Source organism: Anolis carolinensis, chromosome 1 (genome assembly GCF_035594765.1).
Source record: "Anolis carolinensis isolate JA03-04 chromosome 1, rAnoCar3.1.pri, whole genome shotgun sequence".
In the NCBI taxonomy this organism is placed as follows: domain Eukaryota; kingdom Metazoa; phylum Chordata; class Lepidosauria; order Squamata; family Dactyloidae; genus Anolis; species Anolis carolinensis.
Genome location: NC_085841.1, coordinates 308,133,340 through 308,145,452, shown reverse-complemented (window position 1 = coordinate 308,145,452; position 12,113 = coordinate 308,133,340). Strand labels below are relative to the sequence as shown.

At 45.0% G+C, this 12,113-nt stretch overlaps 1 protein-coding gene across 4 annotated transcripts in view; it reads left to right on the top strand.

The window, feature by feature from the left end:
• The first annotated feature begins 3,276 nt into the window (after positions 1-3,276).
• The window catches only part of slc8a3 (solute carrier family 8 member A3), a 241,362-nt gene continuing 232,525 nt past the window's right edge, over positions 3,277-12,113 (top strand). For 2 of the 4 annotated variants that reach the window (XM_062968068.1, XM_008118151.3), the window contains exon 1: positions 3,277-3,924. The gene's annotated coding sequence lies outside the window, so the exon portion shown is untranslated. The remainder of the gene's footprint in view (positions 3,925-12,113) is intronic. The other 2 variants (XM_003225653.4, XM_008118148.3) reach the window with 2 other exon arrangements.

Below are 12,113 nucleotides of genomic sequence, written 5' to 3'. Positions count from 1 at the left end.
CCATTCAGAATTAAGTTTAGGCACCCAAGAAAAGAGGTTGGCAATGTTACCAAGGCTATCACAACAAATATTAGAATTATGGACTTGAATGTTTTTCAATCTACCATTTTCTGCAGTGCTAGAAATTTGGGGATTTAAGAAAAATTTCCTGGGGCAAAAAAAGAAAGATGTCAAGGCTTTCATTTTCTCCCGGTAGCTATACCTGAATGATTTTTTTTTGGTAACAGTTGCTTCTAGAAATGTCTTGGCCCCTAGATCCTATGGCCCACTGATTCCACTATACCACTAGAATGTGTATTTTTGATTTTTGCGATCTAGACTGATCACTGTGCGCAAGGGAATGGTCACATAGACTTAGTTTGTAAATACTGACAAAACTGATCAGTCAGGATGGGATCCTTCTTTTAGAACCACTTTTAAATGCTTCACTACCAAGCCATTTGCCTACACAGATGTTCAGAGGAGGGAAATCAGTTCACAAAAGCACCGTACCAAAGGGGATACCGCACATTCCAGAGCAGTTTAGCAAGCATATGGGATAGTGAGAAGGAAAGAGAAATCCATGTAACTCTATTTTACGCAGATTGATGTACTGAGCTGCAGCGGAGATGCACTGAATTGAAACATCTGTGTACCCCAAATAGCTGTGTCTGCCTTAAGTTATTGTTAGCTGTAAAGGCATCTGTGGTAGACTTGCTTCTGCTTGCACAGGGGATGAATCTTGATGCATCAACTGAGAATTAAAGCTCAACTGATGTTGTTTACAATGTTCTAAAAATATGACATGTGAAACAGGAGGTGGGGACAGAAGAATCTTTATTTTAAAGCTGAAACTGTTAAACCAGCCCAAAGTAAAATGGTGGTAGAGGCACCCTTGCTCAGGTTCTGCTCATTTTAGTGGCCAGTGCCAAGGGATGGTATATGAAATGGCAGCTCGCAGCCCTCCTTAACACAATGACTTCCATGTCTCCACGATTCTCAATCATCACTGCCTGTACTGGCTGGGGAGATGGGGACTGCAGTTTCACGCCTCCTGTGGGCCTGGATATAGCCTTCCAAGGAGGGAAAGCCCATGCCGACTGGCAGACCTTTACGCCAGCATCTTGACTTTTCCACATGTGCTCCTGATAAATATAGTTGCAATTATAGGCAGGGAAACATCTGTGGCAGTCTCAGTTTGAAAATTTTCAAAAGCTATCATTCTCCTCCAGGCTGATGGAACCCACAGTTGCAAGGCTGGTCATTTGTCACTGAAGTCAAGCAGCAATTTATGAGGCAGCGGGTTCATATTTTTAGCCTCCAAATGATTCCCTGCCGCCTCCCAAGTAGTTATTTGACTTTGGTTAGGAAAGATAACTGGGTGGATTGACTCTCTCTTCCTCTCTCTTTCTCTGCTGCCATGCCACTGGCATTTCGGGCTGCTTCCAATGGATTCCCAGGGCAGAAAAAGCCAACGCTGCTTTCTGCCCTAAGCAATTTTCAGTAGCTATATTTAATCTTTCCCTCAGATGTCCTTGGCAAAACCCAGCAAAATATCTGGATTGCATTTGTGTGCAAGCCTGTAGTGTTCAGTGTTTACAGATCAGGTCTTGTTAGGTTTTCAACCCTGCAAAAGAAGAGCCACGAAGTCTAAGGAGCCACCTTTCAGACAGGTTGAGCACCCTTTATCTGGAATCCAAATGACTCCAAAACCAGGTGGCTGAGAGTGACACCTTTGGGTTGTTGTGAGTTTTCCAGGCTGTCTGGCTATGTTCCAGAAGCATTCTCTTCTGATGTTTCACTCACATCTATGGCAGGCATCCTCAGAGGTTGTAAGGTCTGTTGGAAACTAGGCAAGTGGGGTTTATATATCTATGGAAAGTCCAGGGTGGGAGAAAGAACTCTTGTCTTTTTGAGACAACTATGATTGTTGTAATTGATCACCTTGATTAGTATTTAATGGCCTTGCAGCTTGAAAGCCTGGCTGCTTCCTGCCTGAGGGAATCCTTTGTTGGAAAGTGTTAGCTGGCCCTGATTGTTTCTTATCTGGAATTCCCCTATTTTCTGAATGTTGTTCTTTAGTCCTGATTTTACAATTTTTTAAAATACTGGTAGCCAGATTGTATTCATTTTCATGGTTTCCTCCCTTCTGCTGAAATTGTCCACATGCTTGTGGATTTCAGTGGCTTCTCTGTGTAGTCTGACATGATGGTTGTTAGTGTGGTCCAGCATTTCTGTGTTCTCAAATAATATGCTGTGTCCAAGTTGGTCCATCAAGGGTTCTGCTTTGGCTGACTTCTCTAGTTGAGTTAGTCTGCAGTGCCTTTCATGTTCCTTGATTCGTGTCTGGGCATTGTTGCCTTTGGTGGTACCTATGTAGACTTGTCCTGCAGAAGTGAGAGGATCCCTCTTGTCCTTTGCTGAATGTAGCATTTGTTGGATTTTCTTAGCAACATTCACACCTGCCTCCGACAGACAAGAGTTTTCTCCCACCCTGTACTTTCCAGATCTATAAACCCCACTTGCCTAGTTTCCAACAGACCTCACAACCTCTGAGGATGCTTGCCATAGATGCAGGTGAAACCGTCAGGAGAGAATGCTTCTGGAACATGGCCATACAGCCCAGAAAACTCACAGCAACCCAGTGAAATCTTCGACAACTCAGTGACACCTTTGCTTTCCCATGGTCCCCTTATAGCAGGCATGGCTGTTAGGAATTGTCTGAGTTGAAGTCCAAAGTCCTGGAGGGCCAAACTTTGCCCACGCCTGCCTTATAAGGAATCCTAAAATCCAAAACATCTCAAAAATTGCTCAGATGGGTGGTCCCGATGGTGACACCTTTGCTTTCTGATGTTTTCCTTACTTGGAATTCTGAAAACTGGGTGGCTGGGATTGTGACTCTCTGCTTTCTGATGGTTCAATGTGTACACATTTTGTTTTATCCAAGCAATTATGAAGTCTAAGATGACCTTAAGGCTATGTGTAATATGAAATATTCCTGAATTTCGTGTATAGAGGTGGTTCCATCTCCAGCATTACGGATGTGGGTACAGCCCAATGATATTTCAACTCCCTTTTAGGCGGCTTGCTCCTCACAAGTGTTTTTAAATCTGGACAGAATGCGAAAGGCTTTTCTGTCCGCACGCCTTTGGGGTCCGCGAGGCTCCAGCTGCGCTCCTGCCGGCGGGGCTCGTGCCGTGGGCTCCCACTCCCCTCCGTGTCTCCCTCCCGCGCGGCTTCCCCGCCATCTGACCAGCCCTTCCTCGGCGAAGGATAAATATGCGTGGCTTGTCATTGGGTTGCGGCTCTCGCTCCCAGCTGATAGGGTGACGTGGGGTTTGGAGAGGCTGGGAGACGGGCTTGTGCGTGTGTATGTGTGTATGTGTGTGCGAATTGGCTCCTCTGCTGCAGTTGGGTGCACACCAGCGGGCGAGCCGGGTCGGCTTCATCCTCCATGCCGGCTGGGCTCTGTGAGGCCGGGAAGTCGCTCAGTTGAAAGGAAAGCGAGAGAAGGAGGGAGAGGAAGAGGCAGCGAGGGAAAGAGTAGGGGGAAGCCCATCATATTCCCTCGCAACCTGGGGGGTTACCAACGTCATTCCTCTCTCAGCCGCCCCCCCCCCCATCTCCCTCCTCCTCCTCCTCATTTCCCACTCTCCCCTCCCACGGCCCGATTCATTATCCCGAAAGAAAATCGTAGCCTCTCTCTCCCTTCCAGCCAGCGAGACAAGTTGGATTGACATGCCAAGGAGATCCCCAGCGCCCCCGCTCTTCCTCCTCCGCCTCCTTCCCTCCTCCTCCTCCTCCTCCTCCTCCTCTCCCTCCCGTCCTGGCTACGATTGGCCATGAAATCGCTTTGAAGCCCCGGCAGGCTCTCTGCAAACTGGGGAGTTCAGGGATCGCTCCCCGCTCTGCCTTCCCCCATCGCCGGCCAAGAAGAAGCCAAAGGTAAGCGCGAAAGGCTGCCTTCTCTCCCGAACGTGTGTGTGGAAGGGATGGCAGGAGGAGAGTTAACTGGAGGGGGGCAGCGGGGAGCTCGCAGCGCCCCCCCCCCATCTCCTCCTCCCTCTGCCCAGGCATCCTGCAAATGCCAAACGCGAGGCTGCTTTCCTTGGTGGGGGTCTCCCTTCCCTTGCGTGTGCGGGGGAGGCTGCGTGGGCTCTCTCTATCTGCGTGGGCATCGCAGGCGCAGAGGGAGAGAGACCGGCTCCTGCTGCTCCTGCTGCTCCTGCTGCAGCCGCGCATATCTGCACTCAGACCTGACCAAGGAGCTGGGAGGCAATTGCAGGGAAAGTGGAGGGAAAGGCGCCAGATCGGGGCTCCCATCCGAAAGGTGCACCCCCCCCCCCTCGCTTTCCGGGTTGCGTCCCTATTTGCTTTTCCTCCCCAACAATCGCTATCACTGCCCCCTTTCCCTCCCAACACAGCGGCTTTATCCACAGAACAAGACATCCATCGGGTGGGCAAAATCTTAATCTGTTATCGAAAGCTTTCATGGCCGGAATCACTGGGTTGCTGCGAGTTCTCCGGGCTGTAGGGCCATGCTCCAGAAGCATTCTCTCCTGATCGTTTCGCCCACATCTATGGCAGGCATCCTCAGAGGTTGTGAGGTCTGTTGCAAAACTATGCAAACGGGGCTTTTTGTATCTGTGGAAGGTCCAGGGTGGGAGAAAGAACTTCTGTTAGAGGCAAGTCTGAGTGTTGCAATTAATCAACTTGATTAGAATTGAAAAGCTTTGTAGCTTCAAAGCCTGGCTGATTCTTGCCTGGGGAAGTCCTTTGTTGGGAAGTGTTAGGTGCACTTGATTGTTATATATCTGTGAAAGGTCCAGGGTGGGAGAAAAGACTCTTGTCATCTTGATTAGCATTGAAAAGCTTTGCAGCTTCAAGGCCTGGCTGCTTCCTGTCTGGGGGAATCCTTTGTTAAGAGGTGTTAGCTGGCCCTGATTGTTAAGGTCCCAGGGTGGGAGAAAGAACTCTTGCCTGTTGGAGGCAAGTGTGAGTGTTGCAATTAATCACCTTGATTAGCATTGAAAAGCCTTGCAGTTTCAAACCCTGGCTGCATGCTGCCTGGGGGAAATCCTTTCTTGGGAGGAGTTAGCTTGTCCTGATTGTTTCTTGTCTGAAATTCCCCTGTTTTCTGAATGTTGTTCTTTATTTATTGTTTTTTTTTTAAAGACTGGTAGCCAGATTTTGTTCAATTTCATGGTTTCCTCCTTTCTGTTGAAATTATCCAAAAGCTTGTGGATTTCAATGGCCTCTCAGAGGTTGTGAGGTATACCTCACAAACTCTGAGATTGCCTGCCACAGATGTGGGCAAAACGTCAGGAGAGAAAGCTTCTGGAACTTGGCGATGCTAATCAATGTGATTAATTGCAACATTCACACTTGCCTCCAACAAACAAGAGTTCTTTCTCCCACCCTGGGCCTTCCACATATATATAAACCTCCCTTGCCTAGTTTCCAACAGACCTCTCAACCTCTGAGGATGCCTGGCATAGATGTGGGCGAAACGTCAGGCGAGAATGCTTCTGGAACGTGACAATACAGCCCGGGAAAACTCAGCAACCGAGTGGTTCGGGCCATGAAAGCCTTCGACTACACATCAAAATCTTCATTAGTTGATACCAAGCCAACGGAGGGGCAGAAACGTGGAGGAAGCGTCTCTTTTCGCAGCCCAAAAGCCCAGATCCCGAACTTGCAGACAGCCTTTTGGGACAGCTGCAAGGGAGGAAAGGAGGGGTGAAAGTGGGGGGTGCACCAGCAGAATCCATGCCTTGAATGCAGTGGCCATAAATCCCCGTTTTGTCTCTCCCTTCTCCCCCAAACGCCTGACCCAGGAGAGGAAACGTGCAGTTTGGCACCAAGTGGCTGCAACGGGACGCAGCTCACCCGGTAAAAAAGATCACACTGAATCAAAAAGATTCCTAACTGTGAGATGGCCCGCACAGAAGGAGGAGGAGGGCTGCAGAAGGGACGCTTCCTCCGCGTTTCTGCGCCTCGTTTGGGTTCCGAGGCCGGTTCCAATCCGAAGTGGAAGCATCCCTTCGCCCTTGGTGGTCTCGCGTGGGCCGGGCACAGCTTCCCTGCCTCTCCCCGCCCCTTTGCTCCCCGCGATTAACCTCACGCAGCTGTTGTGCGCCATCCACTAGTGCTGCGGTCTTGTTTACCTCAGGTTGGGTTTCAAATATAGCTCCTGCGCCATGGTCTCCTCGAAATAGCACAAGGGAAGGCAAGCTTACTTTGCAGCACTAGTCAGAATAGTTTGGGGGAGGAGGTGGGCCAGGGTGGTGGGTTGTTTTCACTAGAGAAGAACTACCATGGCCACCTCTAGGCCTTCCCTGCTTCTCTCAGGCCTTCCAAAGCCCATTCTCATGCTTCTTGGTGGAGAAAAAGATGCCAGGAAGAAGCTAGCCAAACAGCTTCCAAGTCTAGAATGTAAATATATCTCCCAAGTGTCACAAGAGCAAACCTGGGCCCTCCAGGTGTTTTGGACTTCCACTCCTGCCATTCCCAACAGCCTCGGGCCCCTTCCTTTTCCCCTTCAGCCAGTGGATGAGGGGGAAAAGGAAGGGGCCCGAGGCTGTTAGGAATGGCGGGAGTTGAAGTCCAAAACACATGGAGGGCCCAAGTTCACCCATGCCTGTTATAACCATTTCTAACCAGGCTTTCGCTCTGTTCAAAATAAAGGATACCAGTAGGTCTAGCAAAAAAACCTATATCCAAAACCCTGGAGGGAGTCAGAGCGGTGAAAGATCTTAGATAGGCCAAAACTAACAGAACAAACTTCAACAGGGACAAATGCAAGATATTCCACTTACCACTTCATTACACTAGAGTTTATATCCACTTTAAATCCACTTTAGGGAGGAGTCTTTAAACAGCTCAGCCAGACCATTCCTGGGCATCACCAAACTACAAACCACAGAATTTTGCAAGAGGCAGAAACCGGATTTAAAGTGTATAAATGCTCAAGTGTGATGAGACCTTTAGGCAGAAAAAATGAAATGCATAGATACAGAATGGGAGATGCCTGGCTTGACAGCAGTACATGTGAAAAAGGTCTTGGAGTCCTCGTGGACAACAAGTTAAACATGAGCCAACAATGTCATGTGGCGGCAAAAAAATCCAATCGGATTTTGGCCTGCATAAATAGGAATCTAGTATCTAAAGCCAGGGAAGTTACGCTACCCTTCTATTCTGCCTTGGTCAGACCACACCTGTAATACTGTGTCCAATTCTGGGCACCACAGTTCAAAAGGGACGTTGACAAGCTGTAATATGTCCAGAGGAGAGTGATTAAATGATCAAAGATCTGGAAAACAAGCCCTATGAGGATCAGCTTAAAGAGCTGGGCATGTTTAGCCTGCAGAAGAGAAGACTGAGAGGGGACATGATAGCCATGTAAAAATATGTGAGGGGAAGTCATAGGGAGGAGGGAGCAAGTTTGTTTTCTGCTGCCCTGGAGACTAGGACATGAAAGAATGGCTTCAAACTACAGGAAAGGAGATTCCACCTGAACATTAGGAAGAACTTCCTAACAGTGAGAGCTGTTCAGCAGTGGAACTCTCTGCCCCGGACTGTGGTGGAGGCTCCTTCTTTGGAGGATTTTAAGCAGAGACTGGATGTCCATCTGTTGGGGGTTCTTTGAGTGCAATTTTCCTGCTTCTTGACAGGGTTGGACTAGATGGCCCACAAGGTCTCTTCCAACTCTATGATTCTATGATTTTATCTTCCTAATGTTTAGGGGGAATCTATTTTCCTGCAGCTTGAATTAATTGCTCTCTCCTAGTCTCCAGAGCAGCAGAAAACAAGCTTTCCCACTCCTCAATGTGACATCCTTTCAAATATTTAAACATGGCTATCATGTCACTTATTAATGTTCTCTTCTCCAAGCTAAACATACCTGGCTCCCCAAGCCGCTCCCCATAGGGCTTGGTTTCCTGATCTTTCACCGTTTGTCATTATCCTTGAATTGTGAACTGGACACAGTGTTCCAGGGGATGTCTGACCAAAGCAGAAGAGAGTGGGACTGTTACTGCCTATTAATGCATGGCTGAGGTAGAAACATCTTTGCTTCCTGATAGCACAGTGTACACTAGCTTTGCTTCATGCTCAGAATTATTAAAAACAGTGTATACCGGTAAAATTACATTCCGGTGATGTGTATAAGGTGTATATGAAATATCAATGAATTTCATGTTTAGATTTAGGTTCCCTTTCCGAGATATCTCTCAAATTCCAAATAAAATGAAATAAAATAAATTCCAAACATAATGGATTGATCTGAAATGTAACAGGCAAGGTCAGTTTGCCATTGATTGTGTGCATCTGCATGGCAGGGGGGTGGGCTCAATGGCTCTTGTGGTCTCTTCCAATTTTATGCTTCCCAAGCATTTCAGTTAAGGGATACTTAATTTGTCAATGAAAAGATACACAAGTGAAATTCTTTTTTTTTCTTCCTTTGAATTTCAAGGGCCAATTTGCAAACTTCATATGTCAGATTTCATTTAAATTCTCCCATTGTTCTGAAATGTTATGCCTCTCCACCTTCTCCATCTTTTCAGTATAATTAGAAAACAGATTGTGAAAACACATTCATTTGCCCAAGCTTGACAAGACCGTTTTTCTCCTAACTAAGCAGGAGGATGTGGGTTTTTATTAGGTATATAGCAGTACTGTAGTATTGCTTTGAAGTGAGAGCAGGGGCAGAATTCAGGCTTGAGAGCAGATTCTGCTTTTAGTTCTTATAACAGTGTCAAGAGATCTGCTCCTTTAGCATAAAATATATTCCCTCAGAATGAAAGAATTTTGAGCTGCGGACTGCTGACTTGAGCACCAAGGCTCTTCTTAATCAGTTCTTGGACACCATAAGATGTCTTCATTTCAGTTGGGGTTTGGCGAGAGTTATTTTGCCACTACTGTTCTCTAACAATTGGGAGTGGGAGATCCTTGTTGATACATTGCAAATCACAGATCTAGCAGTAAATTTAGGACCTTAAAACACGAGGCTTCAAAAGCAGAATTTTGGCAGGAGAAAAGTGCCTGTTGCCCGAGCTTACTGCATGACAACGGGGTTGTCTTGTAGTTGTATTACACTTCAGTTGTGATAGCCTTTTGTCATTGATTGGAAAAACACTGTCAATGAATCCAATATTGCAGTAGTTCCACCATTCTTCATTATGCGTAAGTTTCCTTCCACTGCAATCTCAGTATTGTGTAGTGGAAGAAGATCTTGTGATAAAGTTGAAGTTATGTGATTGACAGTTGTGGTAAATTAGGAAAAAAATAAAGACAGTTTGGGAAAACCTATATTATATGCTGGGTAAGCAAACTGGGGTAAAAAGTGGGTTTTTGTAGAATTACAGGAAGTTGCATCAACAGAATCCCAGCATCAGACAATTGTGCAAAGTTGTGAAAGAGATAGTTCCAACTACGAATATTATTTTGTTTGGTTGAACAGTGCAGTCACGAGAAGACAAGAGGCTGGTGTGATAAAATGGACCCTTGCAGAAAAAAAGGAGGGGATATTTGATGGGTGAGGAATTATTTTGGGTGACAGTTTTCTGATCAGTATTGTTTTAAGGGCAGAAACTTTACCTGAATTTAATCAGAACAGATTATCTAGCCAAACTGTTTTCTTTCTCATCTCCTTGTTTCTAATGGCTTTTTTACATGGCTGCTTTTAAATAATGTGGTTATGATGCCATATGCTGATTTTGGCACGGTGCTTTGGGGGAAGGCATTGGTGAACATATGCTGAGGTTTCAAATTAAGGTATCCAAATGTAAACCGTGTTTTGGAAGCTATTTTGATGTAATGAAGAATGATGCTTTAAGCACACATGACGGTGCTGTCTGCACTCTGTATTGGCTCAAACCTCCATGACATGATGTTTGACAAATCAATTTCCAAAGCAGGGAGCTGCTGTATACAGCATAAGCCCTGCTCTCTTTGCTTGGAGTACTTCACACCATTTTCTGATTTCATCCATCTCCTTAATTAGACTTTAATGGAAGATCACTTGTTCTTTCTTTAAATGGGAAAACAGGGTGAGATGGAGAAAACGGATCAAGCCAAAGGTCATCTAGTGGGGGATTAGAAACCCATTCCTTCCTAGTTAGTTCCTCCAGCCATTGTTCAGTTTCTTTTTTACTAAGCTCACCGGTTGTTCATTATGAATCCATCATTGGATGGGTTTAGATTGGAAGAACTTGGGCTTTGTAGATTGGCAAGGCACTAGAAATCTCTGACTGAGATTTCTAAATAACCTTCTGTAAACTAAATATCTCAGGATTCCATAGGATGGAATCATGGCAGTTAAATATAGCTCTATAAATGTGTACTGGGAAAGGGATGGAGACCTACATTTTATGTAATAACTGGGAAAGAAGGCACACTCACGGCACAAAAACAAACAAAACAGAAGAAAAAGTATGTGAACTACAGATCCCTATTTTCTTTTCTGCAGTTTGACTAATGGAGGCTAGACTGATGGAAGTAACTTTCCCACCTTACTGAAACATTGTTTTTGTGGTGCTGCTTCCAAATCATAGCCATGAGACAATCTCCAACAATTATTACAGGGTTACCATTTTTGTTGGATTCTCCTCTGCCTGCAGTTGAATGCGGATGTATGTTTAGTGGGTATATGTGTTCATTGAGTGGATTCAGTAAACAAGAAGAGCTGAATTAAAGCAATGGTCTAGGTGGAGTTGGACACTGAGAACCACAATTTCTGGTTTCTGCTTATTTGTCCATTAATACAGGGTGACATTGGGCACATTATTCAAACTTCTTTTATTATAGGGTCACAGTTCAGCTCCATGGTGTCAAATTTGGTTTGGGCATTCTGAGTTAAGTACCTTCTGCCGATGTAATCAGAAATGGTGGTAAAAAAAGTAGGCTGATGCTTAGAAAACAAATCAGTGAATTTGAAACTTAATATGAATGATGTGAAATGAAACAGGTGAGATCAGTTTGCAAGTGGGTTGAAGATTTGGAGAAAGAGTGGCTAATTTATGGAAGTCCAAAGTTTGTTGAATGACCTCTATCAGTGTGGACATGGCATGTAACACAATTTCAAACTGCATCATATAGTCAGCGTGGACTCGTATAATACAGTTCAATGCAGTTAAACTCCACTATATGAGTCTACAGTGACTATATGATGCAATTTGAAAATGTATTATATGCTAGTGTGGATGCGGCCTCTGCTTCTGCAGCTTTCTTGTACTGGGTTAGGGCTCTATTATGTGATGTATGCTAGGCAGAGCATTATGTGTGTGTAGTTGAAAAAAAATCTAATTTCACATGCTGTGTTGTCCTTTGGGATTCTAAGCTGTGTTCTGCAAATGCTTTGTGTTGCATATCTAGGAAATTTTGTTTACTGGTGGTAGGATAAACAGAATGGGAGGGAGTGTGACTAGTTACCAGGGAGACAGGAAAAAATGCATTGGGGGGGGGGGGAGGCCCAATCTACTCTAGCCCTGAAACTGAAGATTTGAGAAGAAATCTGAAACATCTTTGCCCCTCAGGAAAGGAGATATGTCTAAAAAGACGTGTACGTTAGACTGCTTAATTCAGCACATGTTTGTTTTTCTCCAGATATTTTGTTCTTTAAAATGTCATTGGATTTTTCAACAGACTCTATGCTAGCAGAACTGGGTTACTTTCTCCCTAGAAATAGTAATAATGGATTTGACCAACCATAGGAATATTTGGAAAACAGAATTTTAAAAAAATCTTGGTTTTGTCGCACCTAAGCACTACAAAATATGCAAACCCTACTGTAGCCGCCTGCCACTTTATAGATCCTTGGGCTGCCTCTGTCACTTGTTTGAGTTGTTCACCATTTTATATAAGAGGTATTTTATATAGTGGATATCTATGGATTTTGGTATCCACAGAGAGTCCTGGAACCAAACCCTAGCGGATACTGAAGGTCCATTGTACATAATTTGAGGAAAACAGAATTATGTGATTCCCTGCTGTAAGAAAAGAGCTTGGAAAAGAATTTAGTGGTTTCTAATGAGCATTATATATAAATATATAACAATAAGGCAACTGCAAATTTATTAGGCAAAACCCCACTGTTATCTGCCACCATTTTGTGACTCACTTTTACTATGCAGTAC